Here is a 27855-nt window from a genome sequence, read left to right on the forward strand (position 1 = left end):
CATTTGTACAATATCCGATGCGATGGTGTTTGCAAAACAGGGACACAGGCATAGAAATACACCCACTCTCGCACCTTCAGGTTCCCGTTTCTCAGTCCCGCTTACACTTACATGTCTACTGACTCTCAGCATCTTTCCCAAGCACATTCCAGATCCTCTTGGATCTCTTACACCTTGAATTTCAGCCTGATCTTCTCATAGTCTCCTCTTTTTGCTGAAATCCAGCCTCACTCAACTATGGTTTGTAGAAGTGGCCCCACAGCGGAAGGGCAGGACAGGACCCCTGGCAGCCTGTGCTTGCTCTACTACTACCTCTCATCTCAGACAATCACTGACACAGGCTGATTTGACAGCAATCAGCACCTGCCTGGCTCCAGCCTGAATTCCAGCAAGAGAGTGTTCCAGCAGTTCATTATTGGTACAAAAGGGCACACATGCACGCACTGATGGTCCCTTTTTGACAGGAGACTGAAAGTCTCTTCCATTTACTGCAGTAAATGAGGTTAGTAAACTCTCCTGGCTGAGAGAAGTCTCTTAATTACTTTCATCAGCCAGGCTACACTTTTAATACTTGATCTTAGTATTCAAGCTGTCACGAGAAGGCGAATGTTGCCAAATAGTATATTGAGGCCTTGGATGTTGACAGCGATGGGTACTTTTTCACTGGCACAGAAAGAAAGAAGAAAATGAACAATCTGGGACCATTTCAAGTCAATTGCTCTTTGATTAAAATATTTCCAAGTGCTGGATTTCCAGTAGATCCAGTGAATCCAGCAGGGACAGTTAACAAAAATTACTCTTTGGCAACGCCAGGTGAAGCACCTGAATTTATTATTTCTACTGGCAATTCTAAGAAACAATTTGCTAAATACAATCCTAATGAAAACATGGACACATCTGAGCACACTCCTGAGGTTTTGTACCCTGGCACAACCCTCCTGGCCATATTCTCTCTGAAAAGAGAAAATGAAGCAAAACTACCTGGCACTTTTTAAATCTAAGCTATTGTTTGTGCTGACACAGGTGCTTGCTGGCTGCCTTTAAATAGATAGGCCAAAGGGTGAAGAGCCATGGGGTGCCCAACTACTGTATTCCTGAGGATGGGGACACACCAGTGTAGCATGAGCAGTATTTCAGTCTATTCATTCTTCCTTTGTATGCGTGACACCAACATGTCTTGGAAGCTTCCGTAAGTCTCCCATGATTTGTTTTTCAGAAAGGATCAGGTTTTTTGGGCTAAAGCAGTGCAAAAAAGTAGCTTCACTACATACCTTGGCCTGTGCAATATTGTGCCCTTCAAAGCAACAAGGCAGAAGCCCAAAGATCAGCTACCAAGCACAACGAGCCAAGAGCATTTGTGAAATTAGCTTCCTCCTTGGAGAGCTTCAGATGGCAAAACTGCTATGGGGCCAGAAACAGACTGAGGGCCTGAGTGCAAAAATCCTTAGAGAGGGAGAGAACCCCAGGAAGGGTGATTCACCAGTCAGTATCACTTCAAAGCTGCATGAGAGGCAAGGAATGCATCATTGTACACAGACACAAAGGTCTACTGGAAAGGATGGTTTGATGAGTCTCATCCCATAGCTGTATATGTTGTTCAATTTAAGGATTTAGCAATACAAAATTCCCCTAGCCTAAGACAGCTGCACTTGTCAAACTACAACATACATTTCTCAATTTCCTTACCATCATGTTTAGAGTGGGAAATCCTGCAACATTTTTAATTCCCTGTTGACTGAACAGGAAAATCAGGGAAAAACCAGAAGGCTTTACAGTTTGATAAGACCTAAGAGTTGGTTGTTGCATCAGAGACTTTCAAAGCAACAGCCATGTTGAAGCTGAAAAGGGAAAAGCACGTAGCAATAGCTAGAACAAAAAACTGTGCTAATGCAACCAAACCCTGGGCTTGGGGAAGACCTCCTGCTCTGCTACCTGCCTTCACAGAGGTGTCAAATCACATCCCTCTGTGTACTGTAACTGTGCTCTACTTGTGTAGCCGATACTCATGCTCAGCTGGTTTGAGAGTCAAGCTAGGAGACTTCTTCCCCACCCTGCAAGCCGATAGCATTTGAGTGGCAGTAAGTCATTAAAATATGCAAAGCCTGGCTTCATCTCTGCTTCCTTGCGTGACTAGCAACAATTTAAAGATTACTTCAGGGTTTTTTAAGTGGCTTACTGCTCCAGCAAAATCAAAATTTGCAGAGCCGCAATACTGTCTCCTTTCATGATGGAGAAGCAGCAACCTGGGCCTCACCCCAGCAGCAGCAGGAGTCAGTGCACACCAGGCTGGAGCCCACACGCAGTGTAGAACCAGAGGCACACCTCCACTTGCCCACAGGGCTCTCCCTGGGGCTGTGTGCACCATGGAAGATGCACAGCAGCACCTTTTGCCAGAGACAAGCCCTGGGGCAGGAACAGGGCTCCCCTACCCCACCATCGGCCGGCATTGATGCAGTGCCCAGGTTCGAAAACAGTCTTTAATCTGTGTTACAGAGTGAGCCTTAAGCAAATATTTACAAAGAGCTCTCTGCCTCAGGTTAGTGCCCGCAATGCAAAGATCTAGTACTTTTTTTGTATTTTTTTACTGGTTTAGACTGTTTGATCTGTGAAACTCATGCGGTTTTCACAGTAATCTTAAGACGGTATCCAGGAACATTGGATTTTGCTGTGTTGGATAAATATCATTATTCTTCCTAGCCGTGACAGGAGAAACTCAAACTGCCGAAAGAAGCATTCATTGGGAAATCACAGATCAGCTCTAACATAAGCAGGGGCAGATGGTGCATGCTCTTTGACTCTTGCTGGGCCTGTTTGAATCTGGCAAGTGAAGACTGAAAATGTGTTCCTCAGACATACAGGCTTGAAGCAAAGAAATACAAACACCTCCTAGTGCTCACTTCAGCCAGGACACCATCCACTAAGCACGAAAGGCTTATATCAGACCATCAGTTAATATCAAACCATGCCCAGCACTGAGAGGCACCACCACATCCCACACCCAACTGCAGCCCTCTGAAACACATCTGCAGCATGTGGCCAGCAAGGAGAGCACAAGATATCTGTAGTGAATAGAAGCAAAATTTACCATGAAACATATAAGGAGCACAGCTTTATCAAACTGGAAATGTCTAGAAAAATACCACTGCTCAGATTTCCTGTAGGAATATTCTGCCAGGCACTCAGCAGCGCCAAAATCGAACTCTCTGCTATGTGGCACTGCTTGTTCCATGTATAAATGGAGATCATCACTGCTGGCAAGAAACATGACTCTGCTCAATTTTAGTTTCTTCTAATTCAACACAGGATGCTCACTGAGTTCATGCACTATGAGATTTCAGTGTTTCATTTAAAACTGTACTTTTAAGTGGCTTAACTCCTAAAAGTACATGAAAATTCATTGCAGTGTTCCTGTGTATTTCAGATTTTACAAAATATGTCAAAGACATTGACAAGATTTAACAAATCCAAGTGCAATTAAAATGAGTTAAGTAGGACACTTTAAAAATAACCACACAATATATCAACCATCGCAACACAATTTATATACTACTTACACAGTGTACCTAATCATTAAAATATTAGTAATTATCCATACTATTTCTTCTGTCTTTCCCTCCATCAGAGTGAAACCAAAATAACTTCAATTACATAAGTTAGTTTCTCATTCTCAGACTCCAAAAATCCGTTGCTGTGTAATGTTGGGCTGCACAGTGCATGGGAATGCTGTTAAAAGGCGGTTTAGTAGGTGTTTTTCAAAGTCACAAAGATTTTAATGGCATAGAACTAAGATAATACATTTTTTAATCCAGAGTTTTGCAGCAAAGTTGATTAGAATGAGGTTCTCTTTCACGTACAATTACCAGCCTCCACTGCACAGATAATTTTTGACAGCAATTGTTAACGTAACACAAAAGAAGTGTAAACAACAGTGCTACTTTCTCGAGTGATCCTGTCTTTCTCCCCAGGCATATACTCATATTTTTCCTTCTCCCTATGATATAACTGGGAGTGGTTCAACAAGAATCCCAGGTCCTATCAAGGTACAAAGCACCAAGGAGATCTGTGCAATAACAAAGTCTAGAATAGCCCTTACCTGCTGAGATGTTGTGCAAAGAATAGGAGGAGTAATAATGAAAAAAATGTATCTAGAATGAGGAGGCTATTACCATCTTTATATTCCTGAATATAACAGAATGTAATATATAGATTTGTCTCAGGAATATAAACATCTCTGTGTTCTACTAAATGAAAAAACATAAAAATGGAAAACTAGAAAGAAGGTAAAGAGACTCTTGCCAGCCAACTCTGGCAGTAGAGACGTTACTCAAGAAGGAGCTTATTCAGCTGGCTAACACTGGTACATTACACCTGAAAACATGCTCAGATGGTGTTTCTGTTTGTCTTAATCAAGACAAAGAAACCAAAATGTCACAAACGCAATTAAACACAATGCTATCTCACTTGGAATACAACTTCTTGAGTGAGGGAAGCTCTCCACACAACCAGGCCAGCAGGACCAGCAGCAGGACCCACGGGAAGCCCATCTCCTGTGGCACCAGCATTCCACCTTCAGCAACAGCATCAGCACAGAGCGAACAGACCACACAGTCTGAAACTTGAGCTCATTCATCAAGTTTCCCAATACATGGCTACGTGTTTTTCTCAGCATTTTTAAATGCAGAAGGATGACCTTAGTGTAGGGCTTTGCTCAGCACTATGATGAGTAGCTGGAGCCTCTCTCCTGCATTATACGAGTCCTCGCATTGGCACTGTGATTAAAAAATACAACCCTACAAAAATCACAAACGCATCAAGAGATCCACAATCAAAACAAAACTCAAAGCTTTGCCTCTTTTTTGGAATTTATTATAAAAAATTATGAGAATTCCAGTGGGCTTGAGATCTACAATGCAACCCCATAGTAAAAATATTTATAGCATGCAAACAAAAATAATTTCCAATCATCCACTAGAATAAGCTGCTATACCCGCCTCTCCGGTATCATGCTTTTTAAGGGAATACTGTGAAAAAACCTACAGATTTAAATGATTTAATACCTTCATTGTACAGTCATAGCTAAGGCTGTAATGTAATACCTCTTGCTGGAAACATCCTCTCATCAGGCAGGACGCCCTCAAATCAAGCCATCGAAACCAATCTCACTGATGACGCCATTTTCTTATTTCTTTCGCTGCCATTTTAGCATCGTGGTTACTCCACATTTCCTTGAGAAGTAGCTGTGCATTCTCCCTGCTCTAAGAGGAAACCACGCTCAAATAACACAGTGACAAATGAAACCTGTATGTTGAATTTCTACCTGTGTCACGTCCCTGCATGGCAGGGGCAGGGACGAAGCACAGTTGCCATTGCAGACCACACCTCAATTCCCTGTACCCGAGAGCTGGCAAGGAGTCTCCCGAGATGGTGCAAGCTGAGAAACCAGCCACTGGAAATCTGTGGGCACCACATGAAAAATTGATACAACTGAGGAAAGAGGAGCGTCCAGCCCTGTTACAGGAGATATCTCTCTGAACCCCACAGAAAACACTGGTTAGTAAGGGAGCAGTTTGAAAAGAGACGCAAAAGGCATAAAGGAGGCACAGAGACAAGCTTGCAGTGTCTGCTGCTGGACTAATTGTACATTAGCATTAACATATAGGCAACCACAAAAACCCACTTAACCTGGCAGCAGAAAATTCATTTCTCAGGATCACATTCAAAAGCCAAACTGCCAGCCCAATCAATCAATGAAGTATTAGCTATCCCAAAATGACATTTCTGATGGATCACCAGAAAGAGGGGCAAATTATTAAACAAAACCTGCTACTCATTAACACCCAGCCTCCTCTAATTCACTTCTAAAAATTTTAGTGAAGTCCTTCAGTCTCCCCCACCCCTTTTTAAGTGCTTTATCCTTCTGCTTGTCTGACTGGGAACATGCAACCTTGCTGTTTGTGAGAAACAGGGACGGTCTCAGGATTTTTTGAAAACCAAAACATGATTGATATTTCCACATCTCTTCTTTCACAATTTCAAATGTGTAGGAACGGTTAAATGCCTTCAAGTTAGTCTGAAACTGTAGGTAAAATAACAGTAATGAAAAGACCGGGTTCTCTTTACCTCCTCTGGATTCAAGTAGTGAGCCTGGCAGCACTGAGTCTGACACTCTCCCTGTTCTCCGGCTGACTCAAGAGGAGAGATTTCGGCTGCTGTGCCCCCATCCCACAGCTGAAAGCCTCCGTACTGTCTTCCTGAACGTTCCTTAGGAGCACGAGTTATCTTTCTGCTTCATGAAAAGAATAGCCAAGCAGCATCTTCCAGCCTCCATCTGCATTTCAGACAGAAAGCGATGCAGGCAGCAAACGCTCATTGCCTCGAAGGGACAACGCCTGGTTCAGACATCAAAATCCTGTCAGCACTGAAAATGCGACAACCAAGTTACACCAGGATGCAAATCCTAAACCAGCATAGGTGGCTTTCCCCAGTGCTGTACCTCCACAAAGGGGGTTCCTCTAGCATTTCTACTGCAATTTGAAGTCTCAGAAAAACCCACACAGGGAAAGAAAACCTTTCCCAAGTTAAATTTACTTTATTTCGCTGATAGTGGCTAACACGACAAAGAAAGAGACAAGATTACATTCACTGTAGTGTGAAGAATGTAAGCTCTTTTTTTTTTTTTAATACACACTGGAACGTCAAGAAAATGTGCAAATTTGAAGTTCAGCACTCTTAAATAACATGAGATGATTTGGCAAAATCATCCTCCTGAGTTAAAAAAATAAGCCCAAGTTAGCTACCCCATTCTTCCGCAATATTTGTAAATAAATCATAGCTACTTTGTTCACATAATAGCTATTTTCAACATGACACCTTATCCCCTGGAATAAATATAAATATTTTACTGACAGTGAAATAAAGCAATTTGGAGTTCATACATGTCATGATATCTTCAAATCCTCAATTTAAACATGCTATGGTCTTTAGAAATGGTTTTTCTTTACTACATTACTGATACATTTCCCAAAGTTAATTATTCAAATTACATATGAATTATTAATTGCAGATCATTAAACTAAGAAACACAAGTCTGGAATATGCCTGTTATAATTATACAATTTATATTTTAAAATGTTAGACATTATAGGGCTCAGAGAGAAAAGCATACATCAGCATTCTCTGCTGCAATAAATACGTTACAATAAACACTTTATCCTTTTTCAGCTTATTTCTCCTACTGTGTAATAAACCTAAGGTTTAAACTTTCCAGACTTGGGGCATGAGGCCAATGTGCTGAGGATACACCAGAGACAATAGGTTTCCATTTTTCTCCTCCGGCTGTACTCCACCCTGGCTAAGGAACTGTCTAGCAGTGCATGCCTTTATTTGCGCTTTGCATTAACAAGGCACACAAGCTTTCGGACTTTAATGTAAATTAAATGTCAAGTCCAGATGCTGCCAACAGATATCACAGAAAACCCTGCTATAAGAGACCTACAGCTAATTATTCATTACAGTGGCTCAGTCATTTTTTCATACATTAATTTATGGAGCTTAGTTGAACTCTGTCTCCCACCCACTTCAAACAAAGGAAAATAATTTGCCACACTGTACCAACTGCAACGATAACTGAGCCGTCTCCCCTATGGGGTCAGTGGGGATGGGATGGTTTCCTCCATATTTTTACACAGGCAAACCATACATTTCATTGTCCTTTACTTGATCTTTTGCTGAGCTGCTTTTGTGGCAAGACCTCCCCTTTGCTCAGGTAATCTGGTTGGAGACAGGCAACTTTTTGGTCATGCTATGCCACTGTTCCATGTCTTCCCTCTGAGCATTTCTCAGTTGACAAAAGGAAGAGCGCAGAACATGGCACACAGGCACCTTAATATTTGGGGAGGGAGCCCCAAGTCACTCTCTACTGCAAGAGTCCAGGTGCCATCCCAGCACAGTATGTTTTATTAAACTGCTTTCTTTCATATACAAAAACAGAACTGAAAGAAAATGAGAAAAAGCAACTCACCCTGTACTTTTGTCCCCATACCAAAGCCAGGCAGAGCTCCCAGTTTCATGCAGCCTCTAAGTCCCCAGATCTGAGAGTATTAAATCAGCTGCCACCCACCCAGCTAGTCACGGCCACCACATTTATATAAATGTTAATTCCCTGACTGCTTCCCTTTACTATGACTTTACTGGATTAACCCTTTTCATAATGTATCCTATTCAGTTGAAAGAGAGGTGGGATCTAGGCTGCGAACTCCAGTTGACTAAGCAAATATGCTTTACCACTTCATTTAAGAAATTAACAAAAAAAGCAAATCTCCAAGTAGCTTCATTTGCTTTGAAAGAGAAATATTTTTTCTCTTATTTTTGTCCCACATTTGAAATCCTTACTTCAAAAGAAAATTAAAGAAAGTTTAACATGTCTTCTAAATAAATCATAAGTGCATCTATAAGAACAGGGGAAACAGAGTGGACCAATATCTTTGCATCACAATGAAAACCAGGAGAGGAAAAAAAAATCATAATCAAGTAGCATCTTTATTTTTTGTTTAAAATACTTCCACAGACTTTTCATAGTCTAGGGAAGAGAAAACAGGAATAAAGGCATTCTGAAAGTTATGCTACTGTATTCTGCTTAAATGAAAAGCAAAGTCAGCAATGCCAAGAGGGTCTTTAAAAAGGCAACACAAATGAAACCCAAAGCAGACGCTGGACTGCCCCACCCAACAGCTGTTCTAGCGAAGAATGTTGGAAGGTAAAGGCACAGACCTTCCCGTTTCTTTTCTGTGAGCAAAGGAGCTTTTCTCTAAAACTACCCACCTGTTCTCTTTAATTACTCACCTACAAATTAAAACAACCCGCAGCAACAGTACAAAGAAAAAACGCCATACAAGATATCTGAAGGAAAACTCTCTTATCAAAGCAAGCTTTTTGCCCTCATTTTATACATTTTAAAAGATAGACATTCCTACCTGTAGATCTCAGTACTGAGGAGTTACAAACCTGTTAATGCTGGCTGTAACTGCCACACTTCAGTTGCCTGGTATTTAGGCTTACACAGCTATATCTACCTCTATTAATGTTCAAGTTTTCTCGTCTTTAAAAAAATATATATAAATCAAACCTGCAAGTCCTGAAATGGCTGAGACAGTCAAGAGTCCAGCAAGACAATAAGAAAGCAGCTGCTTTGCACGGCTGAACACCACTGCCTGTAAAGCATCTATATATTTTTTTCCAGTGGTGCTTTATTCAAATTCTAGGGAAAGCATCAGTCTGAAACCAGTAACTGATGGGAGTAACAGTTTATAGGTTACAGAAGGATATTTTATTGTTAACGGACCGTACCATGTAGGAATTAGGAGGGGGTGAGGCAGCAGGCAGGCAAGAGGAGAGAGATGCTACTATTTTTTTTCCCCGAGCCACTGCAATTACTCTGATGTGAATTTTTGATGACTTCCGACATATTGCATGGTTAATAATCGTTTCAGCTGTCATGTTTGGTTAATGTGGAAAATGCATTTGCTGCATTGTGATGCAGCACTCCAGTCACAGATTGTAACACCAGTTGTGAAGCTATTCCCTTAACTGAGCTGCATGAATTTGCACATACCATGAGGCTGAAATAAATGGTAGTTTGATTTTTATACAGCAACAAAAAGCTTCTGCCATTTTAGACCTGCAGAGCTGTTGGTACAACTTGTACAGCCAGATAATTTTACTGCATATTAATTGGTGTCGATGCTTTTTAAAGGGGAGCTTTGATTCTCTATTGTTTTGCTGTGTTTGGTTATTTAGCAGTTAAAAGACGGAGCTACTATTTACATTAAACATCGCTCTTTTTTGTAGCTTTACACAGGTTATTTAATTGTAAGCATATATACATCAATGAAACTGTCAGCACTACAGAAATGCAGCCTTGTTATTCATACAGGCTCAACCTACTTCTTCCTCCATATGATACATAAGAGTGTGTATATATAACCTTGTCTTACAAATGACTGCACGTGAGGGGTGAAAATATGCTGCTTACAATCAAATAAAGAGAATTTTATTTGCAAAGTACCACTTCTTCACCTACACTTTAAACATCAAACAGCAAAGTATAAAGTTACATAAATACTCGCCTTTCACTGTCACCAATAGAAAAACAATGCTGCAAGCAATCATGCAATTACAAGAGGAGATGTAAAACGGCAGGGATGAAACCATGCTAAGAGCCAGTCACCCGATGATTAAAGTCAGGCCAGTGTATTCCAGCAGTCAGGTGATGGTGCCATCATTACAGTGCAGAAAGCCACAGAAAAATCGAGAAACAGACCACCCCCATCTTAAAGAAAAAAAATTAGAAGCACCAAAGGAATAAAGAATGCATTTGCTAATATGCCAAATGTACAACCATGAAGAAGCGTTTCACAGAATGCGTGTGTAACACTATTGGGAAGTTACTGTCACAGGTCCCAAGTGCACATTTAACCCACAGTGCCAACCCAGCTCCCAAATTCACTTTGACACTCCCAAATTCAAAGTTCATTCTTTTTAAATTCCAGAACAACAGCCCTGCTGCCACATTACTTCATTTCACAGTTCAGTAATTCTGCTCACAAATGCACATCTTGGATATGCAAACACACAGAAGCAAAAAAATCCAGACTTGGGATGTCTACGTTTACAACAAAAAGCTACCAGGAGAGTGTTTTACTGTGCAATGAACACTGATGTATCTGCAGGATCATCACCAACACCACCAATTCATTATTTCCACCTCTGTTTAAATTAAAACAACACTGCAATGTGTATGTTGGACATGAAATTTTATATGGAAAAAACAGCAGTCTCTGAATAACATTGTACTCTCTGGTGTGGGAGCAATTCACGTTAACAGGGTTACGTCTGCAGAAGGTGCTCTGTGGCTCAGGCTCACCTACCTCAAAGGCATCACTGCACCTTGCACAATTCAGAGTTTCACAGGTGGCAGAGTGATCTCTTACAGTGTGTTTTTGGCTTTGAAACTAGCAAACTTTATCCTAAACGTGATTTTCCTCAAATGACTGCAAGGAGCAATCCCTCCCTGCTTGTGACCAAATGAACACCGAATATCTGAATCCTCCTACCAGGCATCTCACGAGTGGAGAAGACAGGTCCAAGTCCAACATTCTTAGTGGAAAACTGCAGTCAGTTGAATTGCAGGGAAAATTATTGACCACAACCAGCTACACCCCACAGTGCAGGCAAAGTCGCTTTTGGGAGAGGAAGGTTAATACATTTGCAGGATAATTTAACTCTGGCATTCCTCCTGCATTTCTGAGCATCCATGTCTGGCACTATCCCTGCTGCTATGCTTGCCTCAGTAACTTGCCACTCACCTCACACACACTGCTCTGGTTTTGGATGGCTTCTCCCCCTACTTACACCTAGTTTGCATAACCCACTAGTGGTGCAGAGACAGAAGCACAGGGGATACACAGAGCTTTTGCTTTCTAGCCAAACCTTTAAACAGCTAAATGTACCTGGAGAGACAGTTGACTCTTTAGGACAGACTGCAGCCTCCCAGGGGCTTCAGGAGCACAATCATCCATCTGGAGCTGCTAGCCACAACTTTAATGTGCTGCTTTTATCAACAGACATTCTCTGTTATTTTTCTGGCCATGTAAAGCTACTGCAGAAGCTACTTGCAACTGCAGATCTGTGCATTACAATCCGCACAATTATATATCTGTACATTGTTTCACACACTACATTGCCACGGAAAGCCTTCCTGGTGTACCTCAGTACAGCACTGTCTCCCCTTACCTATGGATTTCTTAAAGCAACAGCTTTGAGGGATATGAACAGAAACTACCTACCCCAAATGGCTGTTGGTGTAAACAACTGTGAGTGCTAACCCAGCTAAGATGTCGGAACTGCTATCTGTTTCACTGGCAATCAATTTAGTGGAGCGTTCAGTCAGCTTACGCATCAATCACTTCTGCACTCTGATGTGACTGTGGGAGGAGAAGAGGGAAAACTACTGCTCAGGGCTGCTGGGCCGCAGCTAAGGAAAACTGTAAAAGTCCTCCTTCTGAGTAGAAAGTATCATATCACTAAGAGAATGACAATGCAAAGAGAATGCAGAAGCCGTTGGAGTAAAAATATCCTCCTCTGGGTCAGGATCATTGCCTCACTCCATCTCTGGGTGTCCTCCTGCCTTGTCAGGTAAAGCTTCATCTCTGGAGTAAAGGAGATTCCTTCATCATGACTACAAAAATCAAAAGGTGCAATCACCCTTACCTTGCAAAAAAACCACTAATAAACCATAAAACATGGTAGTCTGCAATCATCGTCTCCTTTTCTTTCAGTTTTGCACTGGACAGGAATAAGGGGGAGAATTGGAATGGCATCCCTGGATCTGCTCCTTTATTAGCTCCTTTTTGAAGTTCTACAGTTTCAATGTCTGCCATTGCCAGTGAGCATTAGCCAGCAAAATTGAGAGACACTGCTGGCAGTGAGTTGTAACAGTGATAGGTAGCTCCTTCCCAAATTTCTTCTCTTCTTAATCCAGCACTGTAGCAGCAGCAGCAGCAAATACTGCACTGTCATACTGGCTCCAGAGAAAGCCTTAAAGCATTAGTTGGTCCTCTCTGCAAGGCCAACAGAGTGATTATCCAGCATTAATGACAGGCGAGGTCTCTTCCTCTCCCTTCAGCTCTGCGCACTCATCCTACCCCTCCAGAGGGATGCAGAAAGAACTGCAAGAGAGTTCAGGAGTCAAATCCAAGCAGGTTGTGGTGAAGAGGAAGAAAACCAAGGCTAACATTTTAACATCAATACAGTTATACTCACACACAAGCAGAGCAGAGCAAAAAGTCAGTTGAGTGTATTATGACACTACTGGCCTGTCTAGCAGGGAATTCAGGCTTTGTTGTGATGGGCTAATTTTCATGGACTAAGACAAATGAGACATTCAGAGTCAAAACAAAAACGAGAACTGAGAAGTGACCAGCTCTAGTAACATCCAGTATCATCATCACAGAGAGCCATCCTCCTGCAGGGGAAAAACCACCAATGCACTCACACTGGGAATTGCTGGCTTGTTACAGAGCTCAAAGGAGACCTGAGTTACAACACAGCTTTGGAACTAAATTTGTACCAAACAAGAGGCAGGATGTAAAAGCAGAGGGTGGGAAACACCCCTGAGAGAACCGACTGAGGACCAGTGCTTTATGTGAGCAGGCAGATACAGGGGGAAGCGAAACACAAATCCTGTAAAATTAGAAGAGCGCCAGTCCCAAGCAGGGGAGAGGTGGGGGGAGCCCAGACAAGCAGAGGGGATTAGCACCAACACTGGCAGTCCTGTTACTGCCATCCACACCCCAATTAGTGGTATCATTTGTCAGGATGAATGGGGAACTTGCACTCAATTCGACAATTTGACAGAGTGTCACTGAACTACCTCACGTCCATATTTATCCAAGAGGCAAGTGCAGGAACCAGTTTTAATTAGAGCCTGTTTGACAAAGAACCGAGGGTATTACCCATGCTCTCACCATCAAGTGATAATTGAGATGTAATCGTTTAAACAAAGCGCAACAAGTGTCCATTTACCCAAAGCCATTGTTAAATATCCACTAGGAGATTATTTTCAAAATTATAATGTGCCATGAATATGCAAACCACTTTCCATCTTTAGCATTGAAAAGAATAATCACCTTTAAAAAAACCCAAACCACCAAAAACCACAACTGAAAGCCAAACAGTAATTTAGCAGCAAAATTTGAGGAGTGTTTCAAACATGCCAATGCTAATTTAAAAGGAGGGGGGAGAGAAGTGATGGCTCTGCTTTGGGGCCATTAAACTCTGTCTGGAAAGCCCTCTTTTGTACAGCATTAGCCTGCTGTAAGTCTGTAATTATGAGGAGAATGTGTTAATTTTTAATTCAGATTGCTAATCCCTTTTTTATGTACAAACCCTGCATGTCAATCCCTCTTGCAGATGACTGTAAGCACCGACATGACCAAATTCAACTCTCGGTGGTAAAAGCACACTCTCCCTGGGAGGTTTGGCACTGGAAAGCAACTCAACCTTGTAGTGAAATAGCTCTTTCATAAAACTGTCACCTCAGCATCATGGCAAGCAAATCCTCTCGACCCACAGCCTATTAAACCAGAACCATATGGCCACTGATATTCACACCTTATTTCAGCATTCTTCTGTCTGGCTACTGAAATTCTAGCACAGCTTCACAGGAAGCTGAATTCCCATGTCCCTCATATTCCCAAACACAGGGAAGCACAGGATGAGGAAGTTAACCCAACACTGCCTAGAGGCCTACACCAAGTTAGGGGCTATCAAACACTAAGCCCGTCTTTCATCTCTTCTGATTCCTACTGATGCCGGCAATCCATGGAGGAACCTGACTGAAGAGCATGCTTTGACACAGTCCAGCAATGAATTATTAACTGGTGGAAGCCGCGAAGTGTCAGCTAGGAGCACATATGAGCCTTCTATGATGATTAACCTGAACGCAATTATCACTGCTCCTGCTTCTCACAAAATCTCTCCAAATTCTCCATCATATGAAGCCCAAAAGGCACTACACAGAAATGCACACACATCCACATGTATAAAAGCAGAAACAATTCTGTGCTTCTACCTTTGTTTCTTCAGGGTTATACTATCAGCTGTGAGTTGTCTGAAAGAAGAAAGCTCTGCCTTGCCACCTGCATTACAGCAATTATACATGGACTTGCAACACTAACAAAGAGTCACATATGCAGAACCAAGTCCATATTTTTAATTACCACAGCAATTCAATCCACGCAGTCACAGAAACTTGCCTGCAGATTCAGAACCATCCTTGGCCATGTTACATCACGTAGCGCAAGCTCTTTCCAGCCCAGGGCCTAACTGGGCACATAGAAGAAGCTGTCGCTCTCAGCTTGCTCACCGGCAGTGGACAGATGAAGATAGATGCGTTCATCCGTTATGACAATGAGTGCTGCTGAAAAGGGTGTCCCCAGCCTCCCTCTGAAAGGCATGGGCCCACCTGCAAGTTGGACGTAAGATATGGGCCTCTAGCAGCGTCCCAACATTCAGGAAGAACAACTTGCTCAATTCTCTGCCAGAGGAATCCAGACAGCTCCCCATATGAAACCACAAGATGCTAAGAGGCAACAAACACTAGTGATGGACCTAAAAAGATCTGCTGAATCCCAAAATGCACAAGGATGTTTTCTTGGGATGGGATGCCATGCCGTTCTGAAATTAGCAGTGAAAATCCAGGATGAAGACAGCATTTTAGGTTTTCCTTAGATTAGAAGCTAAATTTGTGCTTTTCCTTTAATTACAGCTGCCAGCTCTGAAGAAAGTGGCACTAGAACTGCTGGCCAGCATGAGAAATGAACACCCACAAGCACACTGGTTAAAGTGAACAACAGCAGTGCATGGCTGCTTTGTCAAACCATCCTTGTATTTCTCATAGTGAAAGCACAACTGAAATCAGTATTGGCATCTCAGCGGGCTTAATTAGAAGTCAGGTCTACTCTATTCAGGTCTTTATACTGTGCTCATTACATTAATATCCAAGTGCCTTCCAGTCCTGCATTAAGTGACATGACTAACATCTGTCAATGTTGTTTGTTCTCTTCTCCGTTTCCTGGAGGAGTGGAAACATGGTGTTCAAGTAGATCATGGAACACCCAGCAACTGGGAAGGGAGATTCCTCCAGCCCTGGCTCACACAGAGCATAGCCATGTCTTCTTGGTTAATGGTTTTATATCACAGTCATCAGTAGAATGATTAAGCAGCTACACATATTAAAAGCACCAGGTCTCCTCCCAGCAGCATTTCCATCCAGGACTGCCATGATTAAAAGACAAACAAAAATCTGTCCTTTGTGGACAAAATTAAGTAATTTGGAGTTTTATCACTTCATTTCTCTGCCTGAATCTCCTTGCCTTGTCATCTTACATTAGATAATACTGAGGATACAACTTCCAGCAGAGGAAATAAAAGCATCCATCTGTTGAATTTGACTAAAAAGGACAACAAAGGTATGAGCAGCTTATCCTGCCCTTAAATCCCTCACAAAACACACAGCTTAAAGATACAGAGGTTTCACCGGGATATCAAAACTAGAAGACTGAAGTCAGTAATTATTTCTTTTATGCTCACGTGCCTTTCACCTTTCCAAATGATTATCCATCTATATATCTCTATCCTTCTGATATTGAAAAGTACTTATGTCACCATTTCTTCTGAGTTATCACCCAGCAATTCTTTGCAAAGACATTGTGAGAACACTGAGCTGGAGAATGGGAAGAGCTAGAAGGAAAAGAACTGGGAGGGATCAAATTTTAGACTCAATCAAGATGATGAAGGATTAGCCATGCCACATGTCTTAAGGTCAGCTAGCTGGGGTTAGGCAGATGCTTCTAGTAAAAGCAAATGCCTAGAGAAAGGTCAAACTCAAGAACATAAACTTGGTAGAGATTGGGAAACAATGGGCTGCAGGGGATGAGACTTTCACCACCACCTTCTTCTCATTTGTCCAGCCAAACCTTCAAAATTGAAGGTAACAGAAGCCCACTGAAACTGAGTTACCAGCTGTTAGATTAGAAGAAAAGCAAGGCCTCATTCCAGGCGAGTGAGGGAAATACACAGAGCTTTCATTTAATGCAGTGTGCATAGCCATACAAAATGGGGATTAGTCTTTCACAAAAAAAGAACAACCTTTTCAAGTGTGTAGATAAAGAGACTCTCAGGAAGGGACAGAGGCTGACTCAGAAAACTATTAAAAGGACAAAGTGACTTTCAAATAGAGGTCACTAGTTCAAACATGAACTAGATTAGTAGTGGCCAAGACTAAAGCATCTGAAGACTGATTAGTAGTGGTGTAAACAAAAATGTCTTGTTAATCCTCCTTGAGCTCCGGCTACACAGGAGCCCATACTTCAAGATCCATGCAGATAGCAATGCAGAATTTACTTTCTGTCCAGCCCCAGAGGAACAGCCAGGGCTTAGGTGGGTACCCAGACACCAAGTGCCTGTCCCCAGTCAATGCAGAAGCGAGACAGATGCACTGCTCCATTTGCCTAAAACGGCTAAGTTCCTTCTGGTTATGATACTCTGCCACAGTGTGCTCACATGTTTGTTGCTGGGTACATATTATCAGATACCGCACTGAACAACACCCACTTAGCATCTATAAACAAGCATTAAGATCACACTGCAGGTTTCTGGTATTATTTTGTCAGAGAATTTCCCTGTGAAATTACTTTGCTGATTCACTAATGTCATACAACTTATATATTCATGAAAAACAGACCACCAAATGTCATTTATCCTTTCCCCCAACACAGATCAGAAGAGGCTCCAGTTATCCCTAGAGATCTTGCAGCACTGCAGACTCAGATGTACATTGTGAGAAGCCTTGCTGCAGAACATCCTTCCAGAGGACATCCAAAGAGGGCAGACAGGATTCCAAAATATACATTTCAGTAATGAAAAGCAGTAAACACACAATGTTTACCACTCAGGAGATACATCCAGTAATGCAGCTGCTTTAACTTTGGTCATCAAGCACAACTTGGGTGTCTCTCATCTATCTTCACAGGGAATGACAGCTCTAATACCACACCATGCTGTAAAACACAGACATCCAGTGAAGCATTATCCTTCTCACTATTATTGGGCACTGTAACACAGGGTGCAGATGTATTTACAGGGGGGTTTATGTCGAACCACTCTTCACCTACTATTATGCAAACACGTCCTTGTGGACCTGCAGTTCAGTAGCACAGTTATTACACACATCAATGCATACTTTTATATAAAAATATTTCTTGCTACTCAATTATGATAGCATATTATTCATCTACTATTACTGAACTAGGATCCTGCAAATAACATTAAATCCTGTGTGTATTTATTGGAAGTAAGGACCTGGTGGAGGCAAAGATATAGAAGACTTGATTTCCTTTTTAAAGAAAACTTTTATTAATATTTGTTCCAAACAAGATCCTCCAGCTGCTGAAGTTTAATACCACCCAAAATCTGTTTTCCCTAGGGTCCTCTATTATCAGCAAGGGCCTTCCTTGCAAGTCAAATCTTTCAAGAGATTTTCTTTGCTATCTAATTTGGGAGACACAGGTATTCGGCATTCGAGGAATGCAATCAAATCCTGCCCCTTCCAGGCCATCTGGGGCACCTATTAATTCACCCTCCTGTAGAGAGGGAGTTTATCATCTCTTCCTATTGCTAGGATCTAAAAAGGTGGAATGGAGCAACTTCAATTGGCATTGCAATTATTTAAAGTCTATAAATAGTTGTTGCCATAGTGTTAATTAAATTGCTATATGGTAATGTCCTTTCTTTTCTACCTTTTAAAGCTAAACTCTGAATAAGGCAGGTAGGCTGGGACCATGCCATGTAAGAGTCCATGGAAAGCGAGTACAAATGCTTAGACATTGTATTGTACTCCACACAAAGATGAGCTGAAAATCTGAAGTAGCTTATAATGTTCTCTCTTTCCCACTTGGTATGAAAGAGAAGAGACTAATTTCCAAACTGCTTCATCATCTGTCACCCAAACTCAACATTTTGAAAAATCATCATAAAATTTCACAAACCAGCCACAGTAATTGAACAGATATGAACTGCATAGGGGGGAAAAAAAAAGTAAAAAAAAGTTTTTTCTGAAAGTTTTTTCCATCATCTTTGTACGTTTTGGGAAGATGGTGAACAATGGTGATGGCCACCTCTGCACAGAACTATCAGATCTGGCAGACTATTGAAACAGGGGAATGGAGGTCACATCACTGGGGAAACAAACACTAAGCCCAAGATATTCCATGGCAGAAAAAAAGTCAGTTTTAACACAAATACCAGCACAAGCTTCATCTTGGTAATTTTACCATGCACACTGGTATTTCCTCAGAGATGGAGCAATTTCCACTACTTCCCAGTAAGAGAAAAACTTTTTTTATTTTTTTTTCTTCCAAAAGTATCATAATAATTTCTTTTAAAATGGTGGACTCTTAACAGGCAACAACTCTACCTTACAAAACTTTATTATTTAATGGGAAGCTGAAATGACAGGTAAGGGACTGCATCAAGTCCTGGCTACAAGTCTAAGCAAGAGAGATTAAATAACACTCAGGACAGTAGCCACAGGGCAAACTCTTGGCTCCTCACCTTTTGTCAAGTGTTTCCCCTCACCTCTGGAAGAGCAGAAACCTTTCTGGTCTCCCTTAATTTCCAGTACTTCTAGCCACAGTGAAGTATTTAGTATTTCAGTGTCTCCTGCTTCAAAGGTTCAATTCAGGATGTGAAGGTTAACAAATACAAAACAAGGAAACTCGAAACTTGCCTATTTATCTTTTTTTTAAAATCCAAACCACATTAGTACTTTTGGATAGACAAATTATATTATAAATGTAGAATTTCAATATTCTGGCACCAAGCCACATTTTAATGGATGTTCAAACGCTAACTAAGGAAATGGTTGTGCATTAAGCCTATCAATAAGTCAACAATCAATACTTCAGTATTGCAGTAAAAATACAATGCACCCTTTATAACTGCCGCTGGCCTCATCCTTCTTTGTCAAGCTCAGCTCCTAATAAAAAAATAAAAGTCTTGAAGCAAGAAATGAAGCACATACTATTTCACAGCCATTAAGCATTTATCTTAAAGTCTAGACCTGATTGGTCCTCTGAACTGTACAGATTTTTGTTTTTCAACTGTGTTCTGACAGGGCAGAAGAGTCAGGAATAAAAAAGGACAGAAGTTCAGACACAAAATTAATCAAGCAGGTCAATAGGTAAGAGCAGCAAAATAAAGAAACCTCAAACAGCAAAGCCCCAAGCAACTGCAAATTAGGAGCTGGTTCCTACTTTATCTCCAAAAAGCATCTCAGTCAAAAGAAAACAACAAAAAAAAAAATCCATCAAAGCATACTAATGTTTGGGTTTTAATCCAATTCATAGATTTTAATTGCCTGCACAACATCAGTCCTGCACAATCCCTCAACATATCCATCCTATCAGTTTCATCAAATGAAGCCAAAGGCAACCTCTGCAGAGCACAAGTTTTGGACACCCTCTGGAAAGCGTGACCATCAGGCCATACTGCTCTGCAACAGAACAAATGCTTTAAATTTAGTTAACTCTGGCTTCCCAGTCAGAGCCATGGCCATAATGCTGAGCCACCATTGTATTTCTTGACAGCGGAAAAACCCCCCAGTTTTTGGATGCTTGGAGCAGCTGTGTATGTCTGCAGAAAGGTTCAGGAGGGTATGCTTTACAGGAAGAAATGGTGGCAGACATTGATCCAACCCTGTGAAACCTGAATGTAAAAACAGGAGGACAAAACCAATCAAACTGATCATTTTTATCTCCACAGCCTAGTAAGCTCAGTACTGAAATGGAACTTCATCACGGAATGGCTAAGCCAGCCTAATAGCTTGGGTAAATAAGCCAACTGAATTCTCCATTTTCTTCTCCGAGTCCACAAATACACAGAGGGAAACAGAGCATCATTCTTTCAGAAATCCCTCCACAGATCCCTTTGCTAAAACCGTCTTGCATCCCTGGGGTTTCAGCTATAAACAAGCACAGAGCATGATTGGGAATTTGGAAAGACTTTTTGCTGGTATTTTGAAGTCAGGACATCTTCATCTTGAGGTTGAGCTCTGCAAAAGCAGCCAACACTGCAAGTCCGGCAGGGAAGAGGCAGGAATACTCAAGTCCTCACAGATCATGGAGCAGTTTGCCAGTGCACAATCCAAGTTCAGGAGCAGGGTATGTGCCCAGCAATAGCCTAGGCCAGACCTCTGACCATTAGGTTTTGCTACTTCAGCTCATTCTCTCTACATCAGGCACATTCTAAATAATCCATCCCAAGTGATAATCACCACACTACTAAATACTGCTGCATAAAATGATTATATTGGGTTGCAGGCAATAGCTGTATGGACCAAAGTTTTAGCCTCCAACTCTGAACTGCCAGATTAAAGGGTTTTTGTGTGGCCACAATTCCACCTCAGAGCAGCAACTAATAGCAGTCTTTGCACAATTTCAGCTCAGAGAAGCTGAAGATCTCCAGATCAGACTGGTGACAGCCACTGCAGCTGTCTTAATGACAAAAGGGTGGTTTCAGCAGAGCTGCCAGTGGACGGGTGTTGGTAGCACAGCTTCAGTTTCTTGTTTCATGTGGGGAAAGGAGCTCTGCTGACAGTCTGTACCACAGGGGCAGCCAAGCACTGTGCTGCTCAGCACTGCCAAACTAGCAAACTACTGATGGAAAGAAACAACCTTATTTTTTTTACAAGGTCTGGTGGTATCTGAGAGACGGAAGTCAGAGGCCAGTTAAATGTTGTCCAATACTGATCAGGACTGTGAACAATAAAGAGGTCTGAGAAAATAGCAAAAAGGAAAACATCCATATAAGCTTCCACTACAGAATCTCACAGTCTTGTGAGAGCCAGTGGCAAATGCAACTTTTAATTCTCAGCTGTCAAAACTGATGCATAGGAAGACATTTCTTGAACTCAAAGTCAAGCATAAAAATCATGACAAAAACTGGATCAAAATCCAGCTTTCCCAATTTCCTGCAATGAAAAGCAGCTGCCACAGAAGGCCATTTTCTAAGCAAATATATGGATCAGGGGGTGCCAGTTAGGCAAGGATCCAAAAATTCAAGGGTCAGGTGCTATTCAATATTTGAATCAGTACAATAAAACACTGCATAAATATTTAAACTGGCACTCCTGCTCCAAAATACTCTTGGAACGTATTTCAGCCACTTGCTTCCAAAGTTTATAACTGACATTCCCTTCTTCCTTCTGCCCTGTGGAACCTCTGAAAAAAAATCCATTCCCTGTTCATCCACAACACATCTGACAGCCGTTTGCTGGTTTGATTTGAATGTGCTGCTTTCAGTCAGCAAGTACAAATAGATAAATCTCAAGTGCTGAAATCCTATATCCTTGGCTCTTTATGAGCTCTTGTTCTAAATCCGCCCTCAGTTTCCCTGAAAAACCCAAATAAAATACCAAAACCTGAAACTCCAGAACACTCTCCATTTTTACATCTCATTTATAACCTCTGTCTTCAAAAGCTAATTGCTTGAGCTCCATTTCAGTTTTTTTCACAAAGTGTGCTATAAAACAATGTAAGATGCAATTTGTCATTAGACACTTACAAACTATGGAAGACACACATTTGCTTAGATCCCAATATAGATCTCAAGAAGTCAAAGGCCAGGGACAAATGCTTTTGATATTCCATGTGCAGTTGAACCTCCCAATTGTTTTAGCCAGTCATTAATATAAGTTATGATCTTGTAGGGCAACATTTCCTTACTGTCAGTCACTACCAGTGCTGCCCAACCCAGCTCCTACTTTTAAACCACCCAGCATTCAATGAGCTGGAAGTTGCTGCAACTGGAGGTAGAAGCCAAGCAGATGTGCACTGCCAATATGTGCACCTGGCTGCACACTCTAACAATTCAATACATCGAATTGCAGCTCTGCTGGAGATTCCCATCCTGAGATCTCCACAGTTACACTCAATACTGATTTGCATGAACCTGCTCCTATCTCAGCCTTCATTTCCCTATGCTTCTATGTCCTAGGCCTGTGAATGTACCTAAGCTCCAAAGTAGATGAAGTTTCCCTTGAAAATAAAGTTAAAAAAATTTTAAAAGATATTTCAATAACACATCCTAAGAATCACTAAGGTTTTTTTGTAATAAATACATTAACTACCGACCAGAGAAATCTGACATTGCATCTGACACCTGCAGAGTTTTGCTTCTACTGCTGGTAGCAACAGCTTGTTCAGCAGATGCTTCTAGTAGCACCTAGGCAAGTTGTTCAGAGATTAATTGCAAAAACAAACAAATAAAAATCCAGACCCAAACCATACCCAAAAATCAAGGGACAAAAGACAGCTCTTCCTCTTTCAGTTTTGTTGGGCTATCAAAAGTAACAATTAACTAAATCTTTGGTATTAATGCAAAAGGAAGCTCTGATGATCCCACAGGTAAGATTACTCTGATGGAATGTACCACAGTGTACCAAAAGGCTCTGAATTCATACACTTCAAAAGATAGCGCTATACTTAAATTATTTACACTCACTATGGCCCTGGAAGAGTCCAAAGGAATTAGCTTTAAGACTGTCAGTCGGAATAAGCAAGATTTAGTCTGTGAAGCTGTGCCCATCAAATGAAAGCTACGTTCATTAACTCACTGCATGGATTTCACAAACGGTATTAGAAAGGCCAAGACTTGAGCCTTTCAGATCTGGCACTTCCCAAGGCCAGCAGCCTTACACTAAGCAGCATTACTGTGTGACTACGTGGAGCCTCTCTGTTAGAGGAAGAGCCACCTGTGGTGCTGATATGGTGTCATTCCTGATTTGCTGTGGAAGCTGCAAGTTCTTTTTAAAAAAAAGTAATTAGTCAATACTACACAGCAAGACAAATGATTCAGTGCTATAACTCTAGCAAAGGGTTGTTGCAAGATGTAAAAAAATTGAGTAAAATAAATCAATAAGCTTGGGAGTTGTTTAAACTCTGAGGTCCTGCCTACCTACTCTCCCTGCACAAATTCACATATTTTAACAGTACTCCTTAGCTTCTCAATGAAGTGCATTAACTACACATCCAGCTTACAAAAACAAATGGCAACACTCTCTGAAAAATAAATTGTGAAAGGCACAAAAAAGACCTTTTCTTTAGTTGCATGTGGTAGATACTCAATTTTCATGTCTACTGCATGCATTTTCCATAAAGCAGAGGTACAGGACACTGGTCATGATAGTTTTCAGTTTATCACTGTGGAACTTCAGTTAGGAAGAGGATGAGATCAGCAAGCTATTACCTTTGACACTAGAAAGAGCCTCACTAATGGGAAGGCACAGCCTGCAGTGGCATGGGCAACCAGATCATAACTCCTGCACCAGGTGCAGTGCAACAGCGAGTCTCTGCCCATATAAACTGCTTAAAGTCAATTAATCAGCATATAAAAGAGCTCCAGCAAAAGTAATTTGCATTTTAAGCAGTGGCCATCCTTCTCCTCCTTCAGCATCTGACCTTCCAGTTTCAAAGTTTCCATGGTAAGGTTCACGTAAAGTACCAGAAAAAACCCTGTTTTTTCTGGATGAGCATAACCATCCAGCATGCTTGCCACAAGACAAACACTGGTTTGCAAATGCCCAGTACCAAGGTGTGTTCCTTCCTGTAGATGACACCAACCAGGGGTGCTGAAGGCAAAAGGATCCACCTCAGAGATCTGCATAAAATCACAAGATTTAGAAACTCCTCCAAGATGGCAAGATGAACCTTCTCTGGATCCACAGGGGCACTTCCCACATGCAACATGTTCTGCTGAGCTGTCTCTGCAACATGAGTCTTTGAATTGCGCTTCCCACCTCCCTCTCGGAATATGTGGTTTCAAGCAACATTTGTTGCCAGGATGCATTGCTAATACATAATATATTGGCTGGAAATTAGTATTTCATTTCAGACAGACAAAATGTTACAGGCACTTCTTCAGGGGCAATGCATATCGAAGAGTTTGAGGAAGAAATTTTCTAAGAGAAACAGAGCAAACTTACAACCAAGAGAAGACAGATCTAGTTGAGACAAACAACTAAATCCTGCCCTTTAAGACACACTGCAGATTCAACCCCCTGCAGGAAGGAGATCTGTTCTGCTATTCTGCTGCAGAAGAATGTTATTTCTCAAAGTTTAGCTTTGGGTATTTATTATAGGAATAACTTCTGACTGATGAGCAAGACTTGCTTCTCTTTTCCTGCTTTGCGAAAGGCATTCAATTTCTGGCATTCTGGGGGATAGATGGACTCCTAAATAATGTTTCCTCCCCAAATCCAGCATCCCTAAATATCAGCAAGAACTATCCAGCCTTCAAAAACAAGCCCCAGACTCTTTTAACACCGAGAATTGTCCCACTGACTGGTGGACCCAGCATACACCAGGGGGCAGGAAGGCCTGGAGATTCCCAGCTGCCTTCTGACAGCTTTCAAGAGACACAGTGTAACACCCCTTACACGCTGGAGAGACTCCTCTGAGAGAAAGCGCCAAAGCAAGGCTAAAGGAAATACAGTAACTCGGAGGAAATAAGGAAAAAGGAAGAGAAAGAGCTAACAATTCTGCTACAGTGACTAACAGGGATATAACTGTGTGACAACTTACCATCAACTCTCAGCCAAAGATTTCACACTACTAGATGGGAATCATTCCCAGCTCAGATTCCCTCCCCCTGCCTCCAGCAACAAGCCAGAGGAGGTGTCCACCTTGGGTGCTTATTTTCATAATTCACTTAAAAAAAACCCCAAAAAACAAAACCATAGTTTTCCTCAGAAGAGGAAAACAAAAAAACAAGAGGGCATTAGAAAAAGTAGAGAATAAGGCATCTAAGAGTACGAAACCTCAGACAAACAACAAAACATTTAGCATAACTTTAGCTAATTATGCACAGCAATGTCATGCACTTCATCTTACTGGGAAACATGAAGCCAAAACATTAACCTCAAGTCAAACAGCAAAACAAAAATAAGAGAAGTGATATTGATTCACTGTATCTGTTGAGTAATCAAGATTCTTACCATTAGCAATGAGCTGCAAATTTTCTGGATAAGCCATTTTTAACCTTGGAAAAATTAAATCAAGATAGAGGGGGACTAAAAGAAATACAGCAGGGTTAGCTCTACGAAAAACAAATTAAAACAAACAAACCAAATGTGTAATTTCCACAGTGAGATGGATCACTGCATCCAACTTCCAGCATTTAGCTTTCGCTAGGACCTAAAGATGGTCACGGTCTCATTTAGTCAAAACAATGGCAAGTCTTTTGACTACTGCATTAGCACTTATTTCACATTCATTAAAACCTTCAAGTTTTTGTATCTACTTAACAGACAGAGTAAAAAGATTTAAATATGCCATTTTCTGCTACAAGCCTTGGGGCAGGAAAGAAATAATGAATGTTTCAGAGTTACTGTATGGTAACCATAGCAGGCAAAATCAATTACTGCTCAGAGAATCTGGAGATAACACACAGGTTTTATCATCTATTTGAAATGTGGTTTGGTTTTTCCCCTCTGCATTTCCTCCTATTCTCTTCAGAAAATTCTTTTCTCATACATTAGAATCTGGCCCAAAGAATCCTACTGACTTGTGTTTACAGATATGGATTTGTCATGATACTGTACAGTATTCCCACCTATACACTCCTATTTATCTGAGATTAAAATCAAATCCTTCACAGATTACTACTTCTGCCTTTCACGCTGAGTTTGGCTATGCCAAACATTATCAGAAAAACCAAACAAACTGCCATTATCAACAACATTGTGTAAGCTGGACAGACACCCTCAAAAGAGAAACTGCAGGACACACTCGGGGAATTGTCAAAAGCATATGACATGGTCTGGGAACACTTTTGGGATGAATAACATTAAAAAAAGGAACCAAATAAGAGCTGGTACTTTAAGTGAAACAAGTGTTCTAGAAAGGGCAGATCTTGAAATCCAGTTCGTACAGGTCTGAACAAAAAGGAAACAATGTCTGTATAAATGATGCCAAGCTCAAAACCAATAAAAGGAAATAAATTTTAACATAATCTGTAATTGGATTGCGGAATTTACTGCCACAGGAAGATGGCAAGGCCAAAACCATAATGGGATTAAAAACCGACTCGGTATGTATATGGATATTGACAGTACCTAGAGCGGAGCTTAACACTGAAATTGTGGAAAGAAATATTATTCCTCATGCTTCAGGATAACCAGTCTCTAACCACTAGGGAACAAGTTGAAGCCTAATAAAGCAAGTAGATATCCTCATGAACATTGTTGTGTTTCTCCTCCGAGTTATCAGTGCTGACTGTAAGCATGTAAAGGCAACCAAACAGATGTGTCCCAAATGCAATCTAAGAAATCAACTATGACAACTTTAGTATCAGCTAATCCCATATCCCTGAATCAAGCCTAGGATAGCCAACTGAAGGATTCAGAAAGGTTTAATAAAGCTGCTGAAACTGAAAATAAGCATTGAGGTGTTTACCACTGCCTTTCCTCATTCATCAGCCTTTGAACAGCACTTGAGTGGCACAGGCAAACCTTCCCTTTGCTCCCTCAAAAATACCACGTGACAAAACCTCTCTCCCCTTTCCCACCTCCATCCCACAGTAGACACTGAAGATAACACATAATCCAAAAATTGGTGCTTGAAAAGTACAGTCCAGAGACTTCCACTGCAGTCATACCACCTAGCAACATGATGTTTCATTCCTCTATAAAGTTATTTTAAAACTAAATCTCTCCAACCTTCTCAAGCCATTTTTATCAAGCAACAATTAAGCATGCTGTTCCAATTAAGTTAAAAAATGATCTGTTAACTGTGGCTCATAATGCTGCATAAACATTTCGGTACTTCTGGTGGAAGTACCATGCATCTTGCATGCTTACTGTGATACAAATAATGGAATAGTATAGAAAATTTCCAACTCATCTTCCTAAGCTTCTTTCAGTCATTTCCACGTGTGGAAAACCAATGAGACATCTCACAGTAACTGCTTTTTGTTTGAGCAGTTTAATTTTTTAGCTCAAAGTAAACAAAAAACTCTTTTGCACCCAAAATAGTGTCAAAGCAGACTTGAGTAAAGTGTGGGGAGGAGGTAATACATGAAGAGCAGAAAAGCAAAGGGAATTAATACAACTGGAGTCAGAAAAAAAAAAAAATGAGAGTGGAAGAAAGATGAGAAGTAAAGGATAGGAAAGAAAGCAGGAGACAGTGAGAACAGAAGTTGTGCCAAAAATCTAAATGAGCGAAACAAATGCATGTATCCTTA

General features: G+C 41.2%; 1 protein-coding gene across 4 annotated transcripts in view; it reads right to left on the reverse strand.

Moving 5' to 3' along the window:
* Nucleotides 1–27855, reverse strand: part of NUP93 (nucleoporin 93) — a 79381-nt gene that overhangs the window by 35336 nt on the left and 16190 nt on the right. The window contains exon 1 of one of the 4 annotated variants that reach the window (XM_017740980.1): nucleotides 9125–9270. The exons of 1 other annotated variant lie outside the window; for it this stretch is intronic. The gene's annotated coding sequence lies outside the window, so the exon portion shown is untranslated. Of the gene's footprint in view, nucleotides 1–6120; nucleotides 6400–8020; nucleotides 8106–9124; nucleotides 9271–27855 lie in introns of those variants that run through there. 2 more of the 4 variants (XM_017740981.1, XM_017740979.1) reach the window with 2 other exon arrangements.

This window comes from Corvus brachyrhynchos, unplaced genomic scaffold (assembly GCF_000691975.1).
Source record: "Corvus brachyrhynchos isolate BGI_N302 unplaced genomic scaffold, ASM69197v1 scaffold26, whole genome shotgun sequence".
In the NCBI taxonomy this organism is placed as follows: Eukaryota; Metazoa; Chordata; class Aves; order Passeriformes; family Corvidae; genus Corvus; species Corvus brachyrhynchos.